This window comes from Chiloscyllium punctatum, chromosome 7 (assembly GCF_047496795.1).
Source record: "Chiloscyllium punctatum isolate Juve2018m chromosome 7, sChiPun1.3, whole genome shotgun sequence".
Lineage (NCBI taxonomy): Eukaryota > Metazoa > Chordata > Chondrichthyes > Orectolobiformes > Hemiscylliidae > Chiloscyllium > Chiloscyllium punctatum.
The window spans coordinates 78411027-78432507 of record NC_092745.1 but is presented as its reverse complement, the minus strand read 5'-3'; the positions used below and the strand labels follow the sequence as shown (position 1 = coordinate 78432507).

At 41.8% G+C, this 21481-nt stretch overlaps 1 protein-coding gene across 13 annotated transcripts in view; it reads right to left on the bottom strand.

Moving 5' to 3' along the window:
• The window catches only part of lrrc7 (leucine rich repeat containing 7), a 617417-nt gene that overhangs the window by 452719 nt on the left and 143217 nt on the right, over positions 1-21481 (bottom strand). For 2 of the 13 annotated variants that reach the window (XM_072574142.1, XM_072574146.1), the window contains exon 2: positions 7381-7442. The exons of 10 other annotated variants lie outside the window; for them this stretch is intronic. The gene's annotated coding sequence lies outside the window, so the exon portion shown is untranslated. Of the gene's footprint in view, positions 1-7161; positions 7267-7380; positions 7443-21481 lie in introns of those variants that run through there. One more of the 13 variants, XM_072574145.1, reaches the window with a different exon arrangement.

Below are 21481 nucleotides of genomic sequence, written 5' to 3'. Positions count from 1 at the left end.
CATCACCAAGGTCCATGCACGTGGGGTGCATGCAGTCACTGGATTGTGCCCTGAGATGCTGATGTCAAGTGCCCAAGATAGAGATCTGAAGGTGAAGTGGTGAGCTGAAGTCATCAGGTACTGTTCAGACTTTCATGCTGGGAATTCTTGTCACCCAGCTTCCAGGCAGGATAGGAATTACATATTAATGAAGTGACATCTGCAGTTAGTGAGGCTGACAAAAAGCAATAATTCCTACTAATAGGAATCCCACTACTCTCTAGAAAGAATCTTGTCTCAATGCCTGGAACTCTGTTGAACAATGCAATTAGTTGCTCCCAACGTTGAGGTAGACGCCACTGAACTAGTCATGCAATTCTCTGATATTTCTCACCATAGACCACATTGTTCAGGCTCCCATAAGATTCTACTCTTTGTTTTGATGCCAGTAATACAACCTTGGTAGAGCTAACAGCAAGATAGCCAATGGTAGATCACTCAAATTTTCAACTGTGATTGTTGGTAAATTGCTATTATAAAAAAAATTCTAGCTGGACCCAAGTCACACTACCCAAAATGTGTCATTGGATATCAGTTAAAAAACCTTGAATGCTTTTTTTCCCATTCATCATCGAGTCATACAGCACGGAAACAGATCCTTTGGTCCAACCAGTCCACGCCAAACATAATCCCAAACTAAACTAATCCCACCTGCCTACTCCTGGCCCATATCCCTCTGAACCTTTCCTATTCTTGTACTTACCCAAATGTCTGTTAAATATTGTAATTTTACCCATATCCACCACTTCCTCAGGAGGTTAATTCCACACACGAACTACCCTCTGTGTAAAATATTTCCCCTTCATGTCTTTTTTAATTCTCTCTCCTCTCACCTTAAATCATGATCAGTTCTAGCATCTGATAGTTCTGCTGTTCCAACTGAGATCAGTAAATTTACGATAGAATGGAATTGAATTTTAAATCATTTCCTGAAGACGATGGTAGCGGGCCATTTTTTTTCATTGCCACTTGCTGCATTCTGCATGCTTTCACAATGCTGCTAGGTAGGCCGTTCTTGGGAGTCTTTGTAATAGTTTGATAAACCTGAATGGATTGCTAAGTCACTTCAATGGGCAACCAACCATGTTGGCCTGGTGTTGATTGAAAAATGTTTCATTGAATCTGCAATATCAAAATATTGGGCCTTGAATATAAAATAAGTCAGCTAAGTGAAAGGTATATTTGAAAGGTAAGTCATACAATCAGGAATCCCTTTGAAATCACATTGTTTTGAAGGTTAAGTCCTTTTTTTGTTTCTCCGTTATATGCATATTCTGTTTAAATTTACCATTGATAAAATAATAATGTTAAGTGAAGCCAACAGTGAGAAACCATGAAATTAACACACACTGCTAACACAAAATCATAATAATAAGTTAATTGTTTTTTGATGTTAATCCTACTGCCTTGTATTTATACTGTGACTCATTTAGGAGAAAGCCCTAGCCACTGCTTGAATATAAGACTCCATAAGTTAACAGAAATGAACCACAAATTAAGTAAAAATGACAATGGCAAAGTTAGTTTATAACGGTTATTTCAAACTTGTTTAAAATGAATCGGCCTGGTTGCTGCTGTAGTTAAATGTTCTAAGTAACAACAATGAAGTGTACAAACAGAGGTCCATGAGTCTCCAGCCTGGTTTTTGTGAATTAGGCTGATCCAAAACCAGGGCTAAAATTACTCGCAGTTATCTTGTGTCAGGAAGAAGAGAAAACAATTCTTATGGGAGAATATTCTGCTCTCACTAGTGACAATTTAAGAGACAAGGAAGAAATGTAATTAGGTGTGATGATCCTTTTCCCGAATCTTGCTGCCTTTCTGTCCACCTGAATTAATTCTGGGCGGGAACATTTCAAACCAGTCCCAATTGTGGCCCTTAAGTGGTCAATTAAAAACCACTTAAGAGCATCATCTTGATACTCATTTCAAACCTAATGAGATTCAAATTTATACAGTGATCATTAGCCCTCAACTACCTACAACTACTGCTAATTGTCAGTTCTTCATTGTAAATTTATTGTAATCTTTATTGTAAAGCTTACTGGCAGAACTAACTGTTTGGGAGATGTGGTATTTGTTTAAAATTAATTAAATGTCTTAATTTGTAAAGACACAACAAAAATGGAAGGGCGGGTAACGGACTGCAACTGTGGATGTTTGTTTGCGCCACTTTGACCAGAACACCTCCACATTAAGTGTCTGCATTCGCAGTAACCTTGGCTCAGAGTTAATAGATTGACACCTGTGCTGCAGGGGCTGTAAGAAATACAGAGAAACCTCAATTATCTGAAGGACACGGGTGGGGAGTATTTTGTTCTGTTAATCAAATTACGGATAATCGAATGCCAGATAACATAGTTTAGCCGAGCATCGGGACATTGCGATCTTGCCGGATAATCCAATATTTGGATAATCAAATGCCAGGTAATCGAGGTTCCTCTGTACTAGTTAAGTCAGATCTCAGAGTGAGATCAGACCTGACAGACCACACATTTTATTTGTTTATTATGGAAATCAGTAACTGACCATATTCATGAGGGGCTGGCATTGTGCTTTTAAGAACATTAAAGGTTTATTACACAAAAAAAACTCATGAACAATATCACGGTGTACAAGAACTATTTGGAAAGGTCTCATTATGAGTGTTAAAAACAAATTCAACATCTTCAAACCAAACAATAACGCTAAGGTCATTCAGACCTCAGAAAGGATCGCTCAGCGTACATGGCTATAACTTGGTTTATTTTTGGCAAGTTTTACTATTGACTTGATGCTATTTTCTTTGATTAATGTCTCTTCCTGAGACCTTAACCAAGCCTTAAACACAACTCTCTCAGTAGCTAATATGGTCCTTAAACTTGTATCTTTAACACCATTGTAGGACATGATGTTGTGTGATTTCTGCCCTTGTAGAAAACTTTCCTTTCTAACACTACAAGTAATCTTGCATTTCTGAAGTTTTCTTTGAAGTAACAAGTCTTTTTCCCAGTCCTGCCTTGACATTTTGAAGATTGCTAGACTAACATCACCTTTACTGTCATAGATATTTTCTGACTAAATGAATCAGCACACTGCTTGACTTCTGGATTATTCAGATGTTATAGAATGACTCTTGCTTCTGGGTAACAGCAGTTTTTAGCATCTTCTTGTTTTTTATTCCTAATGCACAGAACTGTTCACTCGAGACTTTCAAGACCTCATTTAAATGCATGTAAACAAAACAAATCCTGCTCTCAGAACAAGTCAAGAATGAAACTAAAACCATGTTTTCCTTTTAACACAAAAAAAAATTCAATGAAGTTATGCATTCTTCTCCACGTCAAAACCCAAGTTTGCAAATGATAAAAACATATCAAGAGCCTTCAACACACAAGCAAGCACCTTTTGGCTTATGCACTGACTCAATTGCAGCTGGCACAGAAGAGTATTGTAAAATGAAAAGGTCATAATTGTTCCCAGGGCAATAGTAATTGACTGTACAGTTTTATGCTGACAGTTGTATGTGAGCTAGATGTTTACCCAGGTTTGAGGATGTAACTCTGAAGATGGAGGAGGGAGACCCAATAGATGTAGTGTACTTGGACTTTCAGAAAGCTTTTGATAAAGTCCCACATAGGAGGTTAGTGAGCAAAGTTAGGGCGCATGGTGTTGGGGGCAAAGTGCTAACTTGGATTGAAAGTTGGTTGGCTGACAGGAAACAAAGAGTAGTGATAAACAGCTCCATTTCACAATGGCAGGCAGTGACCAGTGGGGTACCGCAGGGATCAGTGCTGGGACCGCAGCTTTTTACAATATATATTAATGATATAGAAGATGGTATTAGTAACATTAGCAAATTTGTTGATGATACTAAGCTGGGTGGCAGGCTGAAATGTGAGGAGGATGTTAGGAGATTACAGGGTGACCTGGACTGTTTAGATGAGTGGTCAGATGTATGGCAGATGCAGTTTAATGTGGATAAATGTATGGTTATCCACTTTGGTGGCAAGAACAGGAAGGCAGATTACTACCTAAACGGAATCAATTTAAATAAAAAGAGATCTGGGTGTTCTTGTACACCAGTAAATGAAGGTAAGCATGCAGGTACAGCAGGTAGTGAAGAAGGCTAATAGCATGCTGGCCTTCATAACAAGACGGATTGAGTATAGAAGCAAAGAGGTTTTTCTGCAGCTGTACAGGGCACCGGTGAGACCACACCTGTAGTACTGTGTGCAGTTTCTGGTCTCCAAATTTGAGGAAAGAAATTCTGGCTATTGAGGGAGTGCAACGTAGGTTCACAAGGTCAATTCCTGGAATGGCAGGGCTACCTTACACTGAAAGACTGGAGCAACTGGGCTTGTACACCCTTGAGTTTAAAAGACTGAGAGGGGATCTGATTGAGACATATAAGATTATTAAAGGATTGGACACTCTGGAGGCAGAAAACATGTTTCTGCTGATGGGTGAATGCCGAAACAGAGGACACAGCTTAAAAATACGGGGTAGACCAATTAGGACAGAGATGAGGAGAAACTTCTTCACCCAGAGAGTGGTGGCTGTGTGGAATGCTCTGCCCCAGAGGGCAGTGGAGGCCCAGTCTCTGGATTCATTTAAGAAAGAGTTGGATAGAGCTCTCAAGGATTGTGGAATCAAGGGTTATGGAGATAAGGCAGGAGCAGGATACTGATTAAGGATGATCAGCCATGATCATATTGAATGGTGGTGCAGGCTGGAAGGGCAGAATGGCCTACTCCTGCACCTATTGGCTATTGTCTATTGTCTATTGTCTATTAGTGTAGTGTTTATGATCCAGAGGAATGTCCAGTAGGGCAGGAAGATGATTTAGGACCTTGTCCGCTATGCAAGGGAAAATGCCACTGTCTTCTCTCTACTATGTGACATTCTCTAACTGTGCTAATGCAGTCACTTTTTACAAGCATCAAGGTCAACCACTTTCACCAATGTACGCAGCAATTTCACTCTATAGCCAAAGACATAGACCTGCTCGCCATCACTATTGCTATTAGAGGGCAACACCAATGGCTAGGCGACAGGGGGATGAGAGACTCACTCACCCATCCCAACACCCTAATCTTTCCTACCCTCAATGCTTCCAAATCACTCACTCAGGATAACTCACCAACGTTCTCCCACCTGCACCAACAATTGTACCAATCACTTTCACCTCAATCAATCCCTTTGTCTCATTGCAGGAGAGAATAGTCAACAATGGGCCAGAGAAAATGAAGACATGGTGGGATGTCCAACATTCGTCCCATCACCAGATATGGCAGTCCTTGACTTAGCAGGAGAGGACCATGTCAGTTCATGTGGTGATACTGAGACCTCCATGTTATGGCAATCAAGTAATATTCACTATTAAGTAGAAGATAGAAGGTCGTGGTGGAGAGTTGCTTTTCAGACTGGAGGCCTGTGACCAGTGATGTGCCACAAGGATCAGTGCTGGGTCCTCTGCTTTTTTTCATTTATATAAATGATTTTGATGTGAACATAGGAGGTATAGTTAATAAGTTTGCAGATTTCACCAAAATTGGAGGTGCAGTGGACAGCTAAGAAGGTTACCTCAGAGTACAATGCTCAATTGGGCCAATGAGCTGAGGAGTGGCAGATGGAGTTTAATTTAGATAAATGTGAGGTGCTGCATTTTGGAAAAGCAAATCAGAGCAGGACTTATACACTGAATGGTAAGGTCCTGGGAAGTGTTGCTGTACAAAGAGGCCTTGGAGTGCAGGTTCATAGTCCCTTGAAAGTGGAGTCACAAATAGGATAGTGAGGAAGGCGTTTGGTAAGTTTGGTATGTTTTCCTTTATTGGTCAGAGCACTGAGATTAGGAGTTGGGAGGTCATGTTGCGGCTGTACAGGACATTGGTTAGGCCACTTTTGGAACATTGCATGCAATTCTGGACTCCTTCCTATCGGAAGGATGTTGTGAAACTTGAAAGGGTTCAGAGAAGACTTACATGGTGTTGCCAGAGTTGGAGGATTTGAGCTATAGGGAGAGGTTGAATATACTGGGGCTGTTTTCCCTGCAGCTTCGGAGGTTGAGGGGTAAGCTTACAGAGGTTCATAAAATCATAAGGGGCATGGATAGGGTAAATAGACAAGGTCTTTTCCCCGGGGTGGGTGAGTCCAGAAAAAGAGGGCACAGGTTTAGGGTGAGAGGGAACAGATATAAAAGGGACCTAAGGGGCAACTTTTTCATGCAGAGGGTGGTGCGTGATGGAGTGAGCTGCCAGAGGAAGTGGTGGAGGCTGATACAATTGCAACATTTAGAAGGCATCTGGATAGGTATATGAATAGGAAGGGTTTAGAGGGATATGGACCAAGTGCTGGCAAATGGGACTAGATTAGGTTAGGATATCTGGTCAGCATGGATGAGTTGGACCGAAGGGTCTGTTTCTGTGCTGTACATCTCTATGACTCTAAGGGATGTGCTGCTCTCTCATTAACAGCACAGTGAATATACTCTCAACATGCCCAAGCTACTATTCCTATCTTGCAACTCAACCCTGCTAGTTTCCTGCATGTACCAATGGCATTCTCGCAGAACCTCCACCCCCTCCTTGAAGAGAGTGGTTTCTCTGGAAATCATAATCCCCTCAACCTCTGAGGAAGAAGACACAGATCCCTCAGAGATGTATTGGCAAGGCTGAATGTTGTACCCTCTACCAGCTCAGTGTGTACGTTAGCTAGGTTAACGTTGGGAACACAATATGGTGAGCACATCACTGCCAACTCTCTGCGGTTGGCAAAGGAAGAAACTAACCATATCTCTGGCATTCAAAGGACTATCAAAGACCAGGCACCTGCTCAGCCCCAGGCAGTAGGAATCCCCACAGTGCTGGCCATTAATAACTTTGTTAAAATGCACAAACAGACAAAGGGAGCAGAAGGCAGGTTTGTTGAAGACATTGTAAACTGGATCGAAGGTCAAGGGGAGTTCAACAACATGATTGTCACCATACTAACTCTGGCATGCTTCCGCCTGGCTGTCTCCATGGATAAGTTGGCAGCTGCCACTCAATATCTGCCAAATAAAAGGCAGAGACCCACTCACCATCATTATTGCTATTAGAGGTCAACACCAATGGCAAAGCGACAGGGGAATGACGGACTTACTCTGGGTGCCCTGCCTTCACAAGGAGTCAACGTGGTGTTAACGAGCACACAGCTAGAACTACATATAGGTCCCAGAGGTCTCCTTTCAGGACACTGCAGAAGTACGGCCCTTCCAGCTTCACCCTGCCTACATTTCCCAACTTTGTAAAAGATCAAGCCAAGGGCAGTGAATCCACATCTGGGCAGGAAACATTCAGCATGTCTGAGTTCTCCACTCACAAATGGTCCCAGATGGCCCAGCGAAGACTCCCACCGTCCCAGCTACAGACCTAGGACTGCATCTAGACATAAAGAGAGAGGGGAAAAGTAAACCTTACAAAGGCACATTGATGGTATGGGTGAAACTTGATTGTTAATACATCATATTTTAAAATAAGTTTACTTTTCATCAGCTCTTAGAATAACTGCAACTTTAGCTGCAACTATAAGAATGAAGCAAGAAAGGCAAGTCATCCTTATTGCCACAAGATGTTTTCTCCCTCTCTGAATGATAGCTTTCCTAAACCTAGTACCCATTTCAGCATGAAAATTAGTCATAATTGAATGAGGGAGCATCAGATGTTGTGAGGGCTTCCATCAGTTTGTAATCTTAATTTTTATTAAGTCAGAAGTCACATGACACCAGGTTATAGTCCAACAGGTTTATTTGAAATGTGACTTCTGACTTTGTGCATCCCTGTCCAACATTGGCACCTTCAATTTTAACTTTCGTTAAACAGCAGGAAAAGTATAAAACATATCAAACTAGCGAGCTGCATTTGCAGTTGTAATTGCACAGGGGATGCTGGCCTCAACAGCATCAAAATATTTACAGGCAGTGAACAAATGACTTAACTTATTTCCATGCTATTGAAAAATGGTCAAAGAAGTCCTGTCTATATTGTTTCTAAAGAAAGTTCTGTTTTTCCTGCTCAGTACAATGCTGTAGCTTTCATGGACCTACAGCATTAATCACACAATCTAACTCTGTCTTCCAGCTGTCCAGAGCAAAGCATCCAAAGGTTAAACAGCATTCCCTCTGTGCTGTACTGCAACAATGCCTAGGACATGATCTGCATGGAAATCTGATGTGAAGGACACATCAGTGGCCCTTATTGACCCCAATGAAAGAAGGCATTACATTGCAGACATGCTGGGCATCATCAAACTTTTCTCACTGGCCTGATTCAGATGGATGCTGCTGAAGTTATTTAGTGTACACACACACTAGGAGATTGTATGTGTGTTAACAATAATGAGAATTTCTCTCTGAACTCTAAACCCCACATTACCCAAGGCAGCCTAACAAACCTTGAAAGGTGTTTGTGAATTGTGGAACGAATGTGAAACTCTAAAGCTCACCTTACATTATTTGTGTTTCACAGTGACTATGAGGATCAACTTGTAATGTCGAGTAATGTGGACAATATTGCTTGAGACCAGAATTTTTAGTCAATGCACAAGATCGACTGCAAAATGTAATAACAGATGTCTTGATATCTGTACTGTGTAATATCTGTTTACAACTTTTACCCCTTGAAGGCTCTCACATTGCGTATATGTATATTCTGCACTGTCAGTGCAAAAGAACTTCATGTTGATTGCGCAATTGTGATTTGGATGAAGTTGAAAGGTAACCCAGGTCATGTTTCATGGAGTGAGTTGTAGGCTCAGCCTCTCAGTTTGGGGTGTCTTCCCTAAAACCTTCCTGTTCCTTCCTGCCTTGCTCTCCCTGTCAATCTCAAGGGTTTCAGTCTTTCCCATGTTCCCACTCAACTCATATTTACCTGTACATCTCTTCGCTATCTCCTGCGGTTCAGGCATACAACTTAGTTATAATGATGCATTATTCCCTATCGATACCAGGTTGGTGGTAACTGTTAATAAGCCCCCTCCCAAAGTACTTCTTGCCATCTATCATCTCCTACTCTTATATGCTGAATTGACCACTTAACAATTATTATCCACTCTGCACCCTGGTATGCTGCCTTCAATTGTCTTCAACTTTCTCACCACAGTAGTGTCCCTTGATAACCCCCTTGACTTTCAGTGAACAGACCATGTGGACCAATTATGGTCCACCCTCCTCACCAACTTGGGGAGTGACCAGACCCTTCACTGATAACTGTGCAGCTTCCCTATTGACTCAATACTAATCCCCAAACAGGTTGCAGGGGGCCTGCAGGACTGACCATAGCTCATCCCTTGAATGCCCTAAGTGACCAAATGACCTCTAAACTGATAATGGACCGCGCTTTGGACTTACTGTGAATGAATCCCTGACAACAAGCCTCCAATGCGACTGAGGGCCGCTCTTAGTTTCAGACATTGTCAAATGTTACAAGCACATTCAGTATGCTGCCCCATAAGCTGCAAATGCTGCAGATTTAACATTGCCATAGTCAAACACCAACAAATCCACTCATTTGACTGATCACTGCAGGCAAATATGACAAGCTGCCTGGCTATAGTATGAGTTAAATGGCAAGGCAAGTTATAAGAACTGTGAGGTTGTAAGTTCTGAAAGAGGCACCAATGCAGGAAAAAAGGGAAGGCAATGATGCTGAGAGTGCAAAGTGAGTGAGTTCCTACAGTGCAAGCTGAGAACCCTGAGATGTACCTTGTTCTGATTCACAAGACAGTTGCTTATCTCTGCACACAAAGTGGCCTGGCAGCAGCATTGCAAAGAAAGGTGTTTTTGCACTCCATAGTGCAGTATTGAAGTGGCCAAACATATTCCAAGTAAGTTGATATTGTGGCAAGGCTAGTGCATGTCTGATACCAACCTCTGTGAAAAGAGGTTGCAGGCAATCACTGTCCATGGAGTGCACCCTCAGATTTTGGGAACTGCTGGCCAAGGGGGAGAGTAGAGGAACAAACAAGGAGCTGGAGTGGCCTAGGTACTCACTCAGACCTTTATTTCAAGAGTTTGTTGCCACCTAGTTTCCCTCCATTTCCTGAAAAAACAACAAATTGGAAATAAATGAGGCAAGATTAGGTAATAATGAGATTCTCGTACATGCAACAGGTCTCTCCCTTTCACTAGTGAGATTCCTGTCTTGCTTTTAAAACCTTGGTTGGAAAATCAGATTTCTTCCCTTGAAATCAAGAATCCCAATTTTCCAATATGATATTTTATCACTCAACTTGCCATTGCCCATGTCTTTCAAGTGCTGGAAAGAGCCCTCTCAATGACCTTTGGTCAGAATATTAAACAACAGAATGGCAGAAATTAACTGAATTAAAATAATAATTCCTTTTCTCTTGGCAAAGATGGTTTCTGATCTATTGAGTATTCATGGCATTTTATGATTTTACTTGCCAAATTCTACCCATTTTTATCCTAGTCGTCTGGGTATAAAGCTAAAATTATATGAATCTTTTGATTTTTAAAAATATTTTTACTTGCCCTTAATAGAGTAATGATCCATCTACATGTAACCTGAAGTCTCTTTGGACCTCCACTGTTTCCATCTTGTCACCATTTAGTAAAGTACTTTGGTCTATGCTTTTTTAAAAGATCCAACATAAATGGCCTTACTGAAATCAATTTGCCACAGCTTTGCCTCGTAAATATATTAATATACTGAACAAAACACAAACAAGGATTGGGAGTATCCTATTTATCCCCTGCTCTGCCATTTAGTAAAATCACTGCTGATCTGATTCGAACTACAAATCCACATTTCTGCCCACCCCATTACCTTTCACCCTTTGCTTACCAAGAACAATCTACTTCTGCCTTAAAAGTATTCAAAGATTCAGCTCCAACCACCTTGTCAGGAAGAGAATTTCAAAGATCTGCAACCTTCTGAGAGGAAAACTTTTGCCTTATTTGTTCTAACTGTAACTCCTTATTTTAAATGGAGACGTCTAGTTTTAGATTCACCCATAAGACAAAACACCCTTACCCTCTGCACACCTACCCTATCAAGGCAGCTTGGGATATTCCATGTTTCAGTCAAGTCAGCTTAAAACTCCAGCAGGTGCAAACATAGCCTGTGTAACCTTCGCTCATTCCAGCTATTAGTCCGGTTTGCCCTTTCTTTTGTAAATGTTATGTTTCCATCTATATTCTTATAATGCTGTTTATATTTGTGTCAATAGTAAACTATCAAAGCCATTATTAAATACAATGTATAATTAAGGTTCCAGCACAGATCCTTGTTAAGTGCCGCAAGTCACCTGCTGCTAGTTCAAAAACCTGTGCATTAACTTTACAGTCTGTTGCCTGCTGCTCCTAACTAGGTCAATAATTGGCAATCAATTGCATGAGCTTTAACTTAATCTAAAAATCTCTTAGGGCGGTGTAAGTGAATGCCTTCTAGACACTGTAATAACATTCACAAGTATTCCTTTGTCTACTACTTTATTACATCTCTTCAAAACGTACCACCAAATTCAGTAGGTATAGTTCACACTTACCAATCCATGCCATTTGCGCTCTCAACTGAAAGTTTTCAGTCACATGATCTTTGGTAACAGACTTTAATAATTTCCCTTCATCAAATGTTAAGCTATCATCTTTCTGAAATTGTACAGTGACATAGGCAATTTTCAAATCTAAAGTATCGGCTCTTGGATTGACAGAACTTTGGAAGATCATAGTTATCACAACTGTAATGCTTTCACCTACTTCCTTTAAAACGCAGAAATAGAAACCTTCTTGTTCTTGGGTTGTCACTCTTTCTTCCCATTATATACTGGCATCAGATTTGGTTGAGCTCCCTCTCCCAGAAATAAATAGTATCCCTGAGACACTTGGCATGCTATCTTCGTTCTCTACTGCAAATATTGATACTACATAGTTATTTAACATTTCTACATTTATTTTCATTTATAATATTGTTATTGAGTAGCTTTTTGTGAGGGGCCCAGAATGTATTTAACAACTCTTGCTTTACTAAAGAAATTGTAAACTTTTTGTGTTGATTTTGTTTAGATCTTTGTTCATCCTTCTTCATCTGTTTGAACCTTGGACATGTCTGATCGTATCTTCCTCCTCCACCAGATTCTCCACCAGCATCTTATGAATTGGGACTTCATTACTTAGTTTCATTCTTAGCGATCTAATCATAACAAGATAATCAGTGAGAGTGGTTTCTCTTCCTATCACTGCATTGTCATCTCTGAGGTCTTCTAGGAATCATCCCACTGCCTCCCTCCTCACTCTTACCACATGCTGTCTATTGGCAAAATCATCTGAAAATGCAGCAGCAGTTTCCACATCTGCACTGAAGATAGCAGCTTCCCCTCACCACCAGGTCTCTCAATGTCTTCACTGTCTCTATTCTCAGATATCTAGTGTTGGATTAGCAGGATCTCTTGTAATTAAGTATTGGGAAGACTGTTGCCGTTGGTCCAATGACAAACCTTTTTCCCTTACCACTGAATCCTTCCTTTTTCCTGACAACCGTCTGAGACTGAACAACTGTTCACAACCTTGGTGCTTTCTTTTTGTAACATTACCTGTAAAGAAATAGGTACCAATTGTTGAGAAAGTGTAAATTCAGAGCGCCACATTTACTGCTGCACTGAAGTTAGATACTAAGCAACAATATATCAGTTTCCAACTGACATGGAAGAAATACACTCGGGGATTTAACATTTTGAGTTTAATACTACAAATATTTTGAATTTATAGGATATAGTAACCAAAACATAGCGGCAGTGGCATTGGAGAGTAAGCCACAAACATTTTAAAGGAAATAACTGTTTAATTAGATTTAGATACAAATGATCATAATTAGTGCCAGAAAGTAAAAGAAAAATTGAGTGAAACATGCACTCGCATTGCCATTACAGTAGTAACCAACACTCAGCTACAATCAACATTCATTTACAAACAGCACAAGGTGGTGGCTACATCTGTTTCTGGAAAGGTGAGGCCAATAAGCACGAAAGTAGCAGCCGGACTGCTCTTCCAGTCCTCTCTCCTTCCTTCCACTCTCTTCTCAGACCTCACACTGCCTCAGTGGGAAGCACTACCCCACACCAAACTGTTTGTCTGCACTCCACTACAGGCAATCTAAGGCCAAACAGTACTGCCTGGTCTCCCCCTCGTCACTGGATCAAAATCTTGTGCTGCTAAGCCCGTGTGATAGCCAGCGTGCAACGCTTTCCCCACATTAAAAGAACTCATAGGGTCACAGAACCATACAGAATGGAAAGAGACCCTTTGGTCCAACTCATCCATGCTGACCAGAAATCCTAAATTAATCTTGTCTCATTTGCCAGCATTTGACCCATAAGGACTTAGGGAGGATATTCCGGGGAATCCGTCCAGTGAAGTTATTTGCATGGAACTGAGAAAAAAGAATGGGATGATCACCTTATTGGGAGTCTACTATAGACATCCCAATAGTCAAATTTGTATAGAGATCACAGATATCTGTAAAAGTAATAGGGTGGTAATGGTAGGGGATTTTAACTTTTCAGGCATAGGTTGAGACTACCATAGTGTTAAGGGTTGGATGGAGAGGAATTTGTTAAGAGTGTACAAGAAAATGTTCTCATTCAGTATGTGGATGTACTTACCAGAGGAGCAAAACTTGACCTTCTCTTGGGAAATAAAGGGTTGGATCGTGGGCAGCACGGTGGCACAATGGTCAGCAGTGCTGCCTCACAGCACCAGAGACCCGGGTTCAATTCCCGCCTCAGGCGACTGACTGTGTGGAGTTTGCACATTCTCCCTGTGTCCGCATGGGTTTCCTCCGGGTGCTCCGGTTTCCTCCCGCAGTCCAAAAATATGCAGGTTAGGTAAATTGGCCATGCTAAATTACCCGTAGTGTTAGGTGCAGGGGTAAACGTAGGGGAATGGGTCTGGGTGGGTGTGCTTTGGCGGGTCGGTGTGGACTTGTTGGGCTGAAGGGCCTGTTTCCGCACTGTAAGTAATCTAATCTATGGCTGGGCAACTGACTGAGGTGTGATCATATTTCTATTAGTTCTAAAATTGTGATGGAAAAGAATAGTTCTGATTTAAAAGTTAAAATTCTAAATTGGAGAAAGGCCAATTTTGACAGCATTAGACAAGAACTAACAATGTTGATTTGGGGTAGTTACTCACAAGTAAACGGATGTCTGGAATATGGGAAGCCCTGAAAAATGAGATAACAAGAGTCTAGAAACAGTATGTTCCTGTTAGGTGAAGAGTAAGGCTAATAAGTGTAGGGAATGCTAGATGACTAGAGAAATTGAGGTTCCGGTCAAGGAAAAAATTAGTATATTTCAGGTATAGACAGCAGGGATTGAGTGAATCTCCAGAGGAATATAAGGGTAGTAGCAGTATACATAAGAGGGAAAGCAGTAAGACAAAAAGGGAATATGAGATAGCTTTGGCAAACTTTTGGAATATTGCATGCAATTCCAGTCTCCATCCTATTAGCAGGATGTTGTGAAACCTGAAAGGATTTAGAAAAGATTTACAAGGATGTTGCCAGGTTTGGAGGATTTGAGCTATGGGCAGAGTTTGAATAGGCTGGGGCTGTTGTCCCCGGAGCATTGGAGGTTGAGGGATGACTTTATAGATGTTTATAAAATCATGAGGGGCATGGATAGGATAAATAGACAAAATCTTTTCCCTGGGATGGGGGAGTCCAGAACTAGAGGGCATAGGTTTAGGATGAGAGGGGAAAAATATAAAAGGGACCGAACAGCAAGTTTTTTGCACAGAGTGTGGTGCGTATATGGAATGTGCTACCAGAGGAAGTGGTGGAGGTTGGTACAAGTACAGCATTTAAAAGACATCTGGATGGGTATATGAATAGGAAGGGTTTAGAGGGATATGGGCCGGGTGCTGGGAAATGGGACTAGATTAGGTTAGGATATCTGGGCAGCATGGACAAGTTGGACTGAAGGGTCTGTTTCCGTGCTGCACAGCTCTATGACTCGATGACTCTAAATTAGGTCAAGGAGACTCCAAAGGGTTTCTACAAGTTAAGGACAAATGAGCACCGAAGGAGAGAATAGGGCCCCATAAGATCAGAAAGGCCTCCTATGTGTGGAACCGCAGGAGATAGGTGAGGTACTAAACAAGAATTTTGCACCAGTGTTTACTGTGGAGAAAGATATGGAAGCTAGAGAACTTGGGGAATACTTGGCAGCATCTTGAAAAGTGTCCATAATACAGAGGAAAAGGTGCCGGACATCTCAAAATGCATAAAGGTAGATAAATTCCCGGGACCTGCTCAGGTATACCATGGAACATTGCAGCAAGCTAGGGAAGTGATTCCTGGGCCCCTTGTTGAGATAATTCTTGCAAAAGAATCTTCTACACTCTCAGGATGAAGTGTGAGACTGAGAACATCAGGACCCTTATGAGCAGTTTTTCCAGCCAGTGAAAGACTAGAACTCCGCACTGCCATCGTTTTCCAGGAACTCTCTGCCCTGAGTGCAACCCAGTGGCAGGGAAAGGACAGCTCAGACAGCAAGGTAGCGGATACACCTATCTCTGGAATGGCAAGACCGAAGAGTGTTGCATCCATGCAGTTGACTTCATCATCAAAAACGAATTGGTGGACCAACTCAAGGACTCCCTCTGCCTCATGACACTCTGACTTACCCTTGCTGGAACCAGTATGTGACGATATTGAGTGTGAGTGCATATGCACTAATGCTTGATGCAGCTGCTGAAGATAAAAAGGAATTCTACACCAGCCTTGACTACTCTCTCTCCCGGAACATCCTTGACTACGTCAGAGCAAGGGATCAGAAAGATGTTAAAATCACGTGCGCCATGACGGGAGCCGATGATTGCTCAATGGACCATCACTGATCTAAGCCAGGATCCACATAAGCATAGTTCCACTGCAGTGGAGCCAACAGAAGCAGTGCCGCAAGACTTTCAACAGAGACTCTCAAAGACTCAGAAAAGATAGCCTCGTGCTCCGCTTCACAAGCCTTTGCAACCCTCAGCAACACCAAATTGCCTCTGGTGCCCCCTCAAGGCTGCCATCTTCAATGTCTGCATAAACCTGGTTGCTCATGTAACCAGGAAGCACCAAGACTGGTTTGACAAGAGAGATCATGAGATCCAAAAACTGATAAACTAGAAGCACATGGCATTTCTGAGCGTAAAACAGCACCTATAGTCGGAAGAGAAAAGGCAGACCTACAGGCGTCTGAAGGTCCAATAAAGTACCCGCGACATGAAGAACAGGTGCTGGTTGGAGAAAGCACTGGAGATCCAATGAATGCAATAAAAATTAAATAAAAATGTACAATGACATACAATAACTTTCTAAAAAGCACCAGAGAAGAGGACAGTGTTAGGTACATTCCTTTGTGAAAGGAAGGAACCAATAAATTTAATAGTTGGGTGATGAGTGAGGAAGACAGAGAAACCCAGACAATTATTTTTGAAAAATTCAGCATTAAGCATTAAAACGTTGTATCAAACAAAATTTTTGTCATCTGAGGCAGGAACCTAGTGAGCCTGTTGACAATTTAACAAAGATCAGAAAATGCAGCCCAACACATAACTTTAAGAAAACAGATAAGGGTCAACAGATAGTTCATTTGGAGCTCTGTACACTTTGCACATCACAGATTTTATTGGCAAGGACAATCTCACAAAATTGGTGGTCCAACAAATGGCCAACAACTATGATGTGCATGGTTTTTTTCTTCACTGTCAAGACTGCCTACAGACCAAACACCCAAAGCCTTACCCTACTGCTGGCCAAGGACGGAGTGACTCTTATCAAAGACAAAGAAGCCATCAAACAATGCTGGGAAGAGCACTTCAGAGACCTCCTCAACCAGTACAGTGCTGTCAATCCGAGCATCCTTGACCACATCCCACAGTATGCTACACACCATAAACTCAGCAACACCCCAGCCCTGTATGAAGTAGAGAAGGCCGTCTGTCAGCTCAAGAACAACAACATTACTAGAGCAGATGGTATCCCTGCTGAGGCGAAAAGATACTCCTGCAGCTACATGTCATCGTCTGCCATACCTGGAATGAGGAGAGCATCCTAGGAGTGCTCGGAGATGCCACAGTTGTGAGCATTTTCAAAAAAGGGAACAAGTCCAACTGTGGTAACTAAAGGGGAATCTCCTTGCTGTTGACCATTGGAAAAGTAAATGCCAAAGTCTTCCTCAACCATCAACTAACATTCAGCTACAGCCAAAAATAAATTAGAAAGTGATGAATCATTAAGGAGTTTGTAAAGTTTAAATAAAAATGTACAATGACCTTCAATAACTTTCAAAAAAGCACTAGAGAAGAGGATAGTGTTAGGTACATTCCTTTGTGAAAAAAGGATCAAATAAATTTAATAGTTGGGTGATAAGTGAAGAAGACAGAGATACCCAGACAATTGTTTTTGAGAAATTCAGCATACAGCATTACAACATTGTATTCAACAAAAATGTTGTAGTCTGAGGCAGGAACCTAATGAGCCGGTTGACAATTTAACAAAGATTAGAAAATGCAGCCCAATAAATAATTTTAAGGAAACAGTCAAAGGGTCAATAGATAGCTCATTTGGAGCTCTACACACCTTGCACATCACAAATGGATTTTATGAACAATCCATTACTGAAAGGATGGCTTCTTTGTCTTTGATAAGAGTCACTCCATCCTTGGCCAGCAGTAGGATGAGGTTTTGCATGTTTGGTCTGTAGGCGGTCTTGACAATGAAGAAGCCATGCACGTCATAGTTGTTGGCCATTCATTGGACCTCCAATTTTGTGAGATTGTCCTTGCCAATAAAATCCATTTGTGATGTGTAAGGTGTGCAGAGCTCCAAATGAGCTATCTGTTGACCCTTCATCTGTTTTCTTAAAATGTTACTGAAAGGACAATTTCACAACATTGGAAGTGTCTTTTAGATTAGATTAGATTTGATTCCCTACAGTGTGGAAACAGGCCCTTCAGCCCAACAGTCCACACTGACCCTCCGAAAAGTGACCCACCCAGACCCATGTCCTTCTGACTAATGCACCTAATATTATAGGCAATTTAGCATGGGCAATTCACCTGACCTGCACATCTTTGGACTGTGGGGAGAAACTGGAGCATCTGGAGGAATCATACACAGACAGGGGGAGAATGTCAAGCTCCACACTCACAGTCGCCCAAGATTGGAATCGAACCTGTGAGGCAGCAGTGTCTACCACTGAGCCACTGTGCTTCCCCTGGTGTATACCACCAGGGCACAAAGTAATGCTCACAGGTTATACCAGGAGATCTTTCCTGAAAATTTGAAATAAAATTGTCCCCTAAGGAAAGATGCCATAAAACTAAGTAATATCATGCCAATGGATGCAGAAGATCTGGGATTCAACAGCTAGGAGCAACCCAAATCAGAAGAACTCAAAGGAAAAGATGTTAGCTGTATGTTCTGTGTCACTAAAACAATTGGTCCTGCACTCCATGGCTTGAGCAGCTATGATGAACCACAGCTTTTGTCGAAATGCTAAAAGGTGAAGGAGGTACATTAATTCAAAAACACACTTTGACTGGAAGCAAGGAAAATCTGGTACCAATCTTATCGAGATAATTGGATGCTTTGTACATTGTCAGTATAATACTACTAGGCAAAAGTGAGGACTGCAGATGTTGGAAATCAGAGTCTAGATAAGAGTGGTTCTGGAAAAGCACAGCTGGTCAGGCAGCATCCAAGGAGCAGGAAAATCAACGTTTTGGGCAAAAGCCCATTCCTGATGAAGGGCTTTTGCCCGAAACGTTGATTTTCCTGCTCCTCAGATGCTGCCTTACCTTTGTGCTTTTCCAGCACCACTCTATCTCGTTTAATGTTATGATTAATCTGCGAAGAAATGCATGATTCATCCCCAAGTAAAATGTTGATAGAACTCAAACGAAGCCTTGACAGTAAGCTCCAAGAGCTAGAAGAAAGTGGTTGCCAGAGTCACTAACAGATTGGATAAATTCCATTGTAGTAAAAGAGATGTCAGTGGATAACTATTCCCAAAGAACTTAATCACCAATAAAGAGGAATCACCATCCCATATTGGTACTGGCCAGGATAAACACTTCCAGCAAGCTTGATGCCCGAAATAGGAACCTTGATGTTGACGATATCCAACAAGCTCTGTGATTGGGTAAAAATTCCTGGAACTACATGAACATCACTGGCAAGGCCAACATTTGTCGCTTATCCCTAATTATTCCGGAACTGAGTCATACTTTCTCCAAGGATGTCAGATTGTCCTTTCTAATGAAATCTATTTGTCAAGTCAAAGTGTGCAGAGCTCCAAATAAGATATCTTTCAGCAGTTTGTCTGTTTCGTTCAAGTTACTTATTGGGCGGTACTTTCCAATCTTTGTTAAACTGTCAACAGGCTCACTAGAACATAGAACATAGAACAATACAGCACAGAACAGGCCCTTCGGCCCACGATGTTGTGCTGAACTTCTAACCTAGATTAAGCACCCATCCATGTACCTATCCAAATGCCGCTTAAAGGTCGCCAATGATTCTGACTCTACCACTCCCACGGGCAGCGCATTCCATGCCCCCACCACTCTCTGGGTAAAGAACCCACCCCTGACATCTCCCCTATACCTTCCACCCTTCACCTTAAATTTATGTAACACTCTGTTGTATCCGGGGAAAAAGTTTCTGACTGTCTACTCTATCTATTCCTCTGATCATCTTATAAATCTCTATCAAGTCACCCCTCATCCTTCGCCGTTCCAATGAGAAAAGGCCGAGAACTCTCAACCTATCCTCGTACGACCTATTCTCCATTCCATGCAACATCCTGGTAAATCTTCTCTGCACCCTCTCCAAAGCTTCCACATCTTTCCTAAAGTGAGGCGACCAGAACTGCACACAGTACTCCAACTGTGGCCTAACAAAGTCCTGTACAGCTGCAACATCACTTCACGACTCTTGAATTCAATCCCTCTGCTAATGAACAATAATACTCCATAGGCCTTCTTACAAACTCTATCCACCTGAGTGGCAACTTTCAAAGATCTATGTACATAGACCCCAAGATCCCCCTGTTCCTCCACCTGACGAAGAACCCTACCATTAACCCTGTATTCCGCATTCTTATTTGTTCTTCCAAAATGGACAACCTCACACTTGACAGGGTTGAACTCCATCTGCCACTCCTCAGCCCAGCTCTGCATCATATCTAAGTCCCTTTGCAAACGACAAATGCCCTCCTCACTGTCCACAACTCCACCTATCTTCGTATCATCTGCAAATTTACTGACCCACCCTTCGACTCCCTCATCTAAGTCATTAATAAAAATTACAAACAGAAGAGGACCCAGAACTGATCCCTGCGGAACTCCACTTGTAACTGGGCTCCAGGCTGAATATTTACCATCTACCACCACTCTCTGACTTCGACCGGTTAGCCAGTTTTCTATCCAATTGGCCAAATTTCCCTCTATCCCATGCCTCCTGACTTTCCGCATAAGCCTACCATGGGGAACCTTATCAAATGCCTTACTAAAATCCATGTACACTACATCCACTGCTCTACCCTCATCCACATGCTTGGTCACCTCCTCGAAGAATTCAATAAGACTTGTAAGGCAAGACCTACCCTTCACAAATCCGTGCTGGCTGTCCCTAATCAAGCAGTGTCTTTCCAGATACTCATAAATCCTATCCCTCAGTACCCTTTCCATTACTTTGCCTACCACAGAAGTAAGACTAACTGGCCTGTAATTCCCGGGGTTATCCCTATTCCCTTTTTTGAACAGGGGCACAACATTCGCTACTCTCCAGTCCCCTGGTACCACCCCCATTGCCAGTGAAGACGAGAAGATCATTGCCAACGGTACTGCAATTTCCTCTCTTGCTTCCCACATAATCCTAGGTTCCTGCCTCAGACTACAACATTTGTGTTGGATACAATGTTTAAATGTTATTTAGGCTACTACACAGGGCAACTAAGAACCAGCCACATTGCTGTGTCTGAAGTCTGAAGCCAGACCAGGTAAGGATTGCATATTTCCTTTCTTAAAGGGCTGTAGTGAACCTGGTGGGTTTTTACAATTGATGAAAGTTACTGTGGTCACTGTTGGTTTGAATTCCAATTGAATTAATTGAATTTAAATTGCACCATAATAGGATGTTAACCGCTATCTCCAGAGTATTAGACTGCGTTTGGATTACGAGTCCAGTGATATTACTACTCTGTCACCAATGAGCCAGGATCTGTTCAGCTGAGAATAGAAGATTGATAGAGAGGGTGCAAAGGAGTGGTTGACATAATTGATGATATCCTCATCTATAGTATAAATAGAAAAGATCATGATTGTAGAAAAAGGATAAAAGTAGGAAAGTGAAGGTGACAGAATTCATTGCTTTAGAATAATGTATGTAACTGATTTAATTAGGTGATTACT